This window comes from Rhinolophus ferrumequinum, chromosome 11, assembly GCF_004115265.2.
Source record: "Rhinolophus ferrumequinum isolate MPI-CBG mRhiFer1 chromosome 11, mRhiFer1_v1.p, whole genome shotgun sequence".
In the NCBI taxonomy this organism is placed as follows: Eukaryota; Metazoa; Chordata; class Mammalia; order Chiroptera; family Rhinolophidae; genus Rhinolophus; species Rhinolophus ferrumequinum.
In genome coordinates, this window is record NC_046294.1 from 20111063 (window position 1) to 20122120 (window position 11058).

Consider the following 11058-nt stretch of genomic DNA (forward strand, 5'->3'; position numbering starts at 1 on the left):
CCCTCCTAGCAGTTAAAAATCCGGAGTAGTTTTAAAATCATGTTACAAGGCAGCCTCTTAAACCTGAATGAAAAATTAATCTCTAGAAAATTCCCAGGATGATCCTCAATTTGGTTAACTGAACTAGTACTATCTATCTTTGACAATCATAAAATTTAAACCCCAAGTTTGGCTAAAATTTGGTGTGTTTCTGTAGAGCACTCAAAACTCAGCTCCGTTGCATGTTAACAGTACAAAACAAATTGCTTTAGTATTGATTGTCTTAAAGTCCTGTGTCTGCAAAGATAATTTCCATGATGATCAATATTCTTTTTTTTATCATGTCTGCTTAGCAAAACCTTATTTTCTAAAGTTCAAAGTCAAGCAAATTCGACTTATGAGTACATTAAAAATAAAAGTATGCCTTATCTCTAAATTGCAAGTGTACAATTAAGCTAGTTGACCCCTTGGCTTTACAGCTTGGATATGTTAAGGCCACAAATCAGACCAGACCTTAGTTAAGACCACTAAAACCTGTACTTTTGCTGGTTCCCATCTTTGATGAAGGCCTCAGCTCTTAATTTTGACTTTGCTGAAGTCCTACAATTTTGCTGAGAACTGCATCAATTGTATAAAACTTAGGGCTGACTTTTACAACTTGGCTTTATAGAAATAATCGTGTGACATCTGACAAAGCTGCTACATGCTACAATGGCTGACCAAGATAAAAATCCCTTTGGCTTACGTTAAATATAAAGCCACTCACCCAGCTTACAACTTTACAAGTGAGGTGTGACCATTTGTATTTTACCAAGATGCTCTTCTGCATTGTGATCTTGCCCCGTTCCCATCAATAAGTTCAGTCTAATTCTCTCTCCTTGAATCTGAGTAGTTTCTTGAATCTGAGTAGTTTCTGTGACTTGCATAACAATTAGATTAGGGCAGTTGTACAGTGTTGGGGCTTCTGAGGCTACATTATGAGAAGTGATATTGCTTCCACCTGGATCTCTTGGAATACTCTTTTGGAAACCAGCCATTGTTTCAAATGTGCAATTAACCTGAGACTACCATGCTGCAAGAAGCTCATGCCATATGAGAAGGCCTGGAGAATAAAACACCATGAGAGGAAGACCAAGGAACTTGACGTCACCAGACGTGTGTGAAGATGCCATCTTAGAAGTGGATGCTCCAGACCTCATTGCCCCAGGTGGTGCCACAAGGACACACTGTCTACAGTTTTGGATAGTTTTTTTTTTATGTAGCAATAGATAAGCAGAGCACCACCTGCACAACCAATTAAAATAAAAACCATCGAAAAAATGGACCATGGGTGTCGCGGCCCAACAATGCAGTGAGAGAGCCCAACAATGCAGTGAGTGAACGAGAAGGAGCGGCAAAGGGTTAAGAAAGTAAAAAACAGAAATCAAGAGATTTACGTACTAGGGGCCAAGGGTCTCACAGCCTCAAAGGACTGAGAGCCCCGAATTGGGCCATGTTGTGACTTTTATTGATGTTCACACAAGGAAGTAACTGTTTTTTCCACTGTCTGTGAATTTCATACGTTATACTAAGAAACTGATTCAAACTAATCACCCTTGCCTGCAAACAGTGGAACTGTAAGTCTCAGGATGTACCTCCCCAAGGGACAAAACCTTTATGCTGAAACTTACTGATATGAATAGATGGAGAACTGTTATCACATCATTGAATCTCTTCCCAAGCAGGTTGTGGGAAGGAATGCAGCCACAGAGGCAAAAGTTCTCCTTAGCTGGAGGAAGGTGGGGGTTTTTGCCCAACTCTATCAACCCTATGGGTTCTCCTGATGACCCCCATGCGGCTACACCTGGCTTAGGTTGCCTCCCCACCCCCGTGGGGAATCTTACCCGTCATTCGCTAACCAGCCATCCTTTGGCTCCAAACAGGGAGACATAAGGTGTAAGCACAAAGGTGAAGCAAAGTCCCTGAAAGGATTAGTCTCACAGACTCTCCTTTCTTTAAAGGGTAGATAAGAGGGGACAGATGGGTAGATTGCTGCGTGACAACACATGGGTACACGACACAGCAAGAAAGTCAAATGCTTTTACCCATCAATATCACAGTGTTATTAATCTCTCCAAAAAATGAATGCCCTGTTGAAGTTTCTAAGTATTTGGCTCAATACACAATTTGTTGGTGATTTTGAGCTCAACTTCTCCTTTTCCCTGTATTCTACTTCCTCCCCAACACAAAGCCCTGATACTCTTGAAACTTACAGGCTAGTAAAGAACAACACATTCTCTGCACGTCATATACCACAAAAAGAAGGGGAAGGAAAGGAATTGGCCACAGAGGCCAGGTTTCATCTTTCATAATTACCATTCAGATGCCATTCCTCTGGATGAAAATAAGAATAGGGGTAGAGACAGGTCAGAAATGTTAAGTGTTATGGAAAGAGATGGTCCACAAGCAACAGAAGAGGGACCCCATCATTCTCCCTCCCAATCACCCCTCTCACAATCAGAATGGTAAACAAAATTACTTTCTGCCTAGTGTCATGTGAGAAAGATATGGATAAGATCATGATACCCAGAAAATATATAGAGTTTCATCTTCTCACAGCTAAAAAATGTACACTAAAACCCATTTTGAATCAGTGCATAATTATTAGTTAAAACTATTTCAGTTGCAACTTACTGAAATTCACTTGAGGTAGCTCAGGAATTAGTTATGAGGATCAAAGCAATAACGTAGCTGGGTTTCAGAAAGTATCTTACGCTCCCATCTCTATGCCTCCAGGCATGTTGTCTTTATTTTAATTTTTCAATCAGATTTACTTCTTCTACTTTCCAAACTATATGACAAGAGTGTGGGAAGGAATCCTAGCTTTCCAGTTTCAGATTCCAGGCTAATGGAACAGTTATGGAAACACTTTGAGCCTGGTGTTTTTCTCTGGACTTGGCCATGGTCTGGGGACAGGGTTGCATTATGTCAGTGGGAAAAATAGCTACCTTAAAAAAACAAATCAGCTTTTCCTTTAAAATAACAGAAAATTTAGTATTCAACCAAACATGAGTTTACAATAATCACCAGAGTGACAGAGTGCATGAATTGACAACTTGCTAAGGAATCTATGGTGAATCCTTGGTTGGTGTATAAAATAGAAGAGACCACAATGAAAACTCTAGGAAATTGGTAGCAGCATTTATAGAAAAAAAAAAAAAAAAAGGAGATTCAAAGGTATTTAACCAACTTACCAACTTCCTGGATGCCAAGTGAAGACAAGGAGTAGGGAACACATTCTATAGAAAATGTGTCTAGTATAGCTAGTCAGAGACGAAATTTGCATACAATTTGTATGCTGTGTTCTTGTTGGACGGCAGGGAAATAGACTGAATTACCAAACCACAATCACTTTGCCACCGTCTTTAAGGATTTATTGCAACATTGAAACAATATCATTGATACAACTGCAATAGGTATCTTCTGTTAACTGAATTGGAAGTAATATTGCATGTTCAATACATCAGATAATGCCCCAATTGCAAGAAGCGGACAGTATGCCACATGCCATATGTTAGAAAATTAACTGCCTAGAAGAATCGATTAAAAACAATTATAACGTTTCGTGTGTGCTTCTCATAATATTTCTGAGGAAAATGTCCCATGGCCTATATTTGCTTACTTATAGCTAAGGCAATTCAGAGGACACAATAGGTCTGTAATAAATACTTACTCATTGATTAAAGCCCAGAAACTCTTTTGATTAGATTTATGGCACCACATTCCTTAGAATGACAGAAAACATGCACTAAGATTCTTGACACCTATAACCATCTCGGTTTGGAACTCTTAGCAAATGTTTAGGTGTTGTTCCAGTTTCCTAGGGCGCCATAACAAAGTGCCACAAACCAAGCGGCTTAAAACAGATTTTTTTCTCTAGAAATTCTGAAGACTGGAAGTTCAGTGTCAAGGTGTTGGCTAGACCATGCTCTTTTTGAAGGTTCTAGGGGAGGATGCTTCCTCCTCTCTTCCAGCTTCTGGGAGTCCCAAGCATTCCTCTGGTTGTAGCAGTATAACTTCAATCTCTGCCTCCATCTTTGTATAGCCACCTAATTCATACCACTGTGTCTCTGTGTCTTCATATGGCATTCAACTCTGTGTCTCTGGTTTTCCTTCTTATATTAATAAGGACACCAGTCATTTTAGATTCAGGCCAACCCCAGTGAAATATTGACCTTATCTTAACTTGACTATATTGATAATGACCTAATTTCCAAATAAGGTTATAGTCATACCACATTTCCCTGACAATAAGACCTAGCTGGACAATCAGCTCTAATGAATCTTTTGGAGCAAAATTTAATATAAGACCCAGTATTATATTATATTATATTATATTATATTATATTATATTATATTATACTCAGTCTTACAGTAAAATAAGACTGGGTCTCATATTAATTTTTGCTCCAAAAGACGCATTAGAGCTGATTGTACAGCTAGGTCTTATTTTCAAGGAAACATGGTAGGTACTGAGATGAGAACTCAACATATCTTTGAGGGGGATATAATTCAACCCACATCGGATGTTTTCCTTTATATGATAAATTCCCAAGTGAGACACTTTTAAATTCTTAAACTCATGATTTTCAGGAAGTCAAGCATTTGATTAGCTGCTTGATGCTTTTGAACAGGAGGTCTTAGGTACACAGTCAGATTTCTCATTTTTTAAAGAAAGAACAAGACTAAAAATCTTTCTTTGCTTTAGTTAAAAATGTATGTTTTTATTTCAATATTTTTAAGTGGAGAAATGAATACTATTTTATGGTGGCAACAATAAAAGATAGAAGCAATTGAATAATGGTACCCACTGCAATGAATACCAGAGTAAGCACCACCATTTTGGCATTCTCAAAACTTACTGATTCAAAAGAATACTGCCCTAAAAAAATTTAATGGGCCATGAGAACATAAACGTAATGTATTGTTTTATAATCCATTTGAGCATTCTTAGGAGAAAAGTTCTTCGTGCTTAGTGAGTACTTTACGGTTCTTAGAGGCCCCTATAAATGTTTGTGTTGATTTCTGTACTTTGGGAGGCAGCTGTTCTCATTAGGAAAGGAGTCTGGTTTTTTGGGTGACAGATGCTATGACATAAAATCAGTTTTTCTTCCCATTTTAAAATTTACTTCTACATATTGCAGCCAAAAAAAAAGAGAAATATTATCACATAAAAATGCTGCAATGTTGCATATATTCATTCATTCAATATGTATTTATAGACTGTCTAAATGTGCCAAACTTTCACTAAAAATTAAGAGCTGCAATATATTAAAAAATGCTGCAGTAAAATGAATATTTAACCATATCATGAAAATTTTACTTCAAAAATACTATTACTGTTGGGAATCTGAGACCTGGAGTAACAGACACCAGAATATGAGTCCTAGCTCTGCCACTTACTGGTTTTCTGAAATTATTTCAGCTACTTTAAGTCTCAATTTAGTACTTGAAAAGTGAAAGAAATAGCGTCTTCCTTAGTCAATGGTGTTACCTTTAAATAACATTTACATGTAGGAATACTTAGCAAAAATACTGAAAACCTACATATTTAATATTAATTAACTATTACTTATTATTATTAATTACTATTATTAACAATTTTTAAAAGTTAATTTTCAAAAAATTACAGAAGGTTAAACCTGTGTGTGTGTGTGTGTGTGTGTGTGTGTGTGTGTGTGTGTCTACATGTAGTTAGTTAGTTTCCTAGGTCTGCTGTAACAGTTACCACAGTTGCCACAACCTTGGAAGGCTTAAAACAACAGAAAATCTATTCTTCCAATTCTGGAGGTGAGAAGTCCAAAATCAGCAGGGCCATGGCCCCTCCGAAGGTTCAAAGAATGCTTCTTTGTCTCTTCTAGCTTATGACAGTTGCAGGCAATCCTTGATATTTCTCCGCTTGTGGATGCATCATTCCAATCCAATCTCTGCCTCCCTCATCACATGGCCTTCTCCCCTGTGTGTCTGTTTTTCTGTTCAAATTTTCTCTTACAAGAACGTTGGATTTTTGACCTACTCTAATCATGTAAACCCTCATTTTATCATATCAAAGTACATCTGTAAACCCTTTTCCAAATAATGTCACATTGACAGATTCTGGGTGGATATAAATATCGGGGGTACACTACTAAATGTGTATACACACACACACACACACACACACTTTGTTTAAAAAACTGTGAAATGCACAGCAAAGAAAACCATCAACAAAACACAAAGACAACTTACTGTATGGAAGAAAATATTTGCCAATGACACATCTGATAAGGGGTTAATATCCAAAAATTATAAAAAACTCATTCAACTCAACACCAAAAAAACCAAACAACCCAACTGAAAAATGGGCAGAGGACCTGGGTAGACATTTTTCCAAAGAGGACATATAGATGGCCAACAGACATATGAAAAGATGCTCAATATCACTAATCCTCAGAGAAATGCAAATTAAAACCACAGTGAGATATCACCTCACTCCAGTTAAAATGGCTATCATCAATAAATCAACATAAAACAAGTGTTGACAAGGATGTGGAGAAAAGGGAACACGTGTGCTTTTAGTGGATTTTAGTAGATTGTAAATTGGTGCAACCACTATGGAAACAGTATGGACGTTCCTCAAAAAATTGAAAATAGAACTACTATGTGACACAGCAATTCCACTCCTGGGTATTCATCCTAAGAAATCCAAAACACCTATTTGAAAAAAATATATATGTACTCCTATGTTTACTGCAGTGCTATTCACAATAGACAAGATATGGAAACAACTGAAATGCCCATCAATAGATGATTGGATAAAGAAACTGTGGTACATTTATACAATGGAGTGTTACTCTGCCATAAAAAAGAATAACAATCTTACCATGTGCAAAAACATGGATGTACCTAAAGGATATTACGCTAAGTGAAATAAGTCAGACTGAGAAAGGCAAATACCATATGATATTACTTATTTGTGGAATCTAAAGAACAGACTAAATAAGCAAACAAAGCAGAAATAGACTCATAGATACAGAGAACAAACTGATGTTTGCTAGATGGGAGGGTGGTTGGCGGGATGGGTGAGAAAGGTGAAGGGATTAGGAAGTACAAATTGGTAGTCACAAAATAGTCACAGGGATTTGAAATACAGTATGAGGAATATAATCAATCATGTTTAAAAACTATGTATAATGTCAGATGGGTACTAGACTTTTCAGAGGATCACTTCATACATTTCATAAATGCCTAACCACTGTGCTGTACACCTGAAACTAATATAAAATAATATTGAATGTCAACTGTAATTAAAAATATATAATATTGAGTGTCAACTATAATTTAAAAATATGGGTATATAGATATTGTATATGTATGTATCTATATCTATATGAGCTTATAAATGTATTATATATAAATATACAAATACCTATATTTATAACATTTCTATATAATATATTACACATAATACCTATTATATTTATATATAATATATATAATGTATATTATATAAGTATATTATATATAAATATATAAATACAAAGTCAATTTTTAAGAGAATAGTTTTTAAAAATTTAATACACACTCTATCAATAAAAAATTAACTCTCACACCTAATATGTTTGCATGCATATACATATGATAATTTTATCTATTCTCTCTCTCTGTCTCTCTCTCTCTCTCTCTGGTCTCTCTCTTTGTCTCTCTCTCTGTCTCTCCGTCTCTCTCTCTATATATATATATATGTATATATATTCATCTACAGTAACAGGATGTAAAGTACAGCATAGGGAATACAGTAAATGGTATTGTAATAGTTATATGTGATGTCAGAGGGGAAGCAGACATGGTTGGGTTATCACTTTGTGGGGGGTGTAAATGTATAATCATTATATTGTTTTGTACACTTGAAACTAATAACAATAATTTGTAAAACATTTTATAAACTCTAACTTCCAAAGCACTAGAACCTTCTTTGAAGTACAGGTATCTGAGAAGCTCTGTTTAACTGACTTAAGCCTTACGGAAAATGTTTTATGGTGCTCTGACGAAATTTTAATTCTTTCCTCTTCTAATGCACTAGGTTGACATCTGCCATTCCTGAAATATGTAGAGTGACCTGTAAGAGCAGGATATCAAATGATCTCAGGCTAGGTAAATACCAGATCTGACACACTGAACGGAAAACATGGGGAAAATAAATGGTATGGAAGTACAGACAGATTAAATAGGAAAGACTTAGAAATAAGCTCCACATTTCTTCTTCACCCAGCAATACTATTCCTGTGATATCTGTAATTACATTCTTGAAAGACCCAGATTAAAGCTGTGATAGGACTCTCTTTTATATAAAATGGCAAGTAGTAGAATATAATGACTTTAGACAGTGGTTTCCAAAGTTGATATTTCAGAAGAAAATGTTTTAAAGTCTGTGAGATATTTATATTCATACAAATATGTATGATTTCATGGTTTCTATTATATAGTAGTACATATATAAAAATTGAAAATACATAAAATTATCATATGTAGATGCATACACCCATATTAGGTGTGAGAGCTAACTTTTTTATTGATAAAATATATATTAAATTTTTGGAAACTGCTGTGTTAGAAATTGACTTAATTTATATACTTATTTATAGGTAATTATATGTTTATCTGTAATGTATTTACATGTTCATATAATTATCAAAGTCTTCATCAACTATGTACTGAATATATCTATGGGACACTGTAGTCTAGGTATAGGAACATTGTATGAACAGAACAATGTAAACTCGGAAGGAGTTTACATATTCATAAGGGAAAAAGCCAAGAAACAATTGTGTATCTAGCATTACAAGAGATAATTAATTAAGAATTAAAGGGGATCAAGAAATACCAGAAAGCATAATTCACTAACTTGATTAAACAAAATTCATAACTTGGACTTTATTAAAATTAAAAACTTCTGGGAAAGACACTGTAAAAAGAGTGAAGAAACAAGAAACACACTGGAATAAAATATTTGCCAGAAAACATGATAAAATAGTTGTATAGAAGTGCTCTTAAAACTCAACAATAAGAAAACAAACCAATTGAAACCTGGGTATAAAATCTGAAAAGACCTCTCAACAAAGACACATATGACAAATAATCATGTGAAAGATACTCAGTATCACTTGTCACTAGAGAATTGTTAATTATAACAAAAAGACGATACCACCACACATTTATTAGAATGGCTAAAACAAAACAAAAACCTGACAAGTGGCATCATCAATATGGCAAATTAGGAAGCTCCAGGCCCTCATTCTCCCTCTGAGACACCAAATTGACAATGACATAAGAACCAAAATAGCTTTGTTTTTTGGTTCTCTAAAAAATTCAGTTAAAAGCTGCAGCATCCAAGCCAATGGCTAATCAAACAAGCAAACAAAGAAGAACAAAACTACACCTTAAAGAAGAAAACCTATTTATTAATGAAAAATGTAACATATATAATGGGGAAAAAATACACAGTAGGAGATTCTGTGCCAAGACATAATATTGGAGATAAGAATGGAAGTATAGTGTATTCAACTGGAGAAGTCTTATAATATAGACAGGAAAAGAGTTATGGGGTAATAACTGGAGAAGATGTGAGGTTAAGTCAGGGGTCTGCTGTTAATATTGTTCTTAATTTGTTTGTATAAAATGGATAATCTTACAGATTAACGATTTGGTGATAGACATGACCTGGTAAAAAGGAAAAAAAAAACATTTTAATATAAGAGAAAGAGAGTATCAATTATTTCAAAAATAAGGCCTTTGAATAAAGAGAAGAAGAGGGGAGGCACAGGGAGCAGATTCAGTCATAGAGAGGTGAGTTAGATAGTCATGGCAGCATGTGGAACATCTCTTCTAATTGCCCATTTTTTCTTTAAAGACTCAAGGTTAACAAAGAATGGGGAAGACAGAGGTTGGAGGTGGCTTTGGATGTTTGAGGAACAAGTAGGTGTGAACTGATTACCTCTGGTGTGTGGGAGAACAAATTCACGAAGGAAACTAAGATCATCAGGAATCCCTAAGGGGAAATTTGAAATGTAAGGTAAGAAATTTAAAGTGAGGTGGAAAAATACAGTTGCGTTGCCTGTGTGCTGCAGCAATGACTCAAATTTGAAAAATGGTTGAAATTTTGCCAGGTTGAGTATGAATGAGGTACAAATGAACTATAAGTTATAAGTGAACTGTAAGTGCATACAAAAGAGAGGTGAGGTCAGAAGGCTGCTAATGGACAAAAAAAACTGTAGAATTGATTCGAAAGTTTATGAAGTGGTGGGTGTGGCTTCAAAGAATTCTTACTAATAGAATGAAGGAGCAAGCAATTAGAAGGTAGTAGTCAAAGAGTGAGGTGCTTGAAGCTGTGCTCATGGAGGAGGTGAAATTAGCAGTTACTAAAGTGCAATTATTAAAGTTTGTAATCATGAACAGAGATGTCAGTGGCTAAGGTGGCATGAAGGGCAAAATCATTAGAGATAAGGAATTCTAAGAACACAAAGCGATCTTCTTCATAAATATGGGTTTGATGCCCAGTTCTGCCAACTCTTAGCCATGTAGTCATGGATAAGGCACTTAATCTCTCTAATCTTCAGCTTTATCATTTATAAAATGGAGATAATAATGATACTTATTTCAGGGTTATTTTGAGAGTAAGTAATTGAAAATAACTAAAATTTATTGAATACTTCCTTGTAAGCAATATAATGAATTAATTCAATTAAATTCCATGTCACTACAACTGGTGATATTATTCCATCATATAGAGTTAGATATAGATGTAGATAAATAGATATACATTTGCAAAAGATTATCTTATCAATAAGTTGAATTAAAAACAACAAAAACTTGTTAAACTAACTGGGGGCTAGAAAGCCTTACCCACTTCCTTCCTATTGCTCTTCATGTTCTTCCAATCCTGTTCCTGTTTGAATCCCATGTCTTCAATGTCTGGTTTGTTTTCTCCATGGGAATGGCTAAAAATACAGAATTTTCTTTCACTCAGAGTTGGTTGTGCTGAATACTCATTATAATTTAGTG

General features: G+C 35.2%; 1 pseudogene; it reads right to left on the reverse strand.

The window, feature by feature from the left end:
- LOC117029655 (KH domain-containing, RNA-binding, signal transduction-associated protein 1-like) overlaps positions 1-1016 on the reverse strand; it is a 28942-nt pseudogene extending 27926 nt beyond the window's left edge.
- Positions 1017-11058: the final 10042 nt, after the last annotated feature.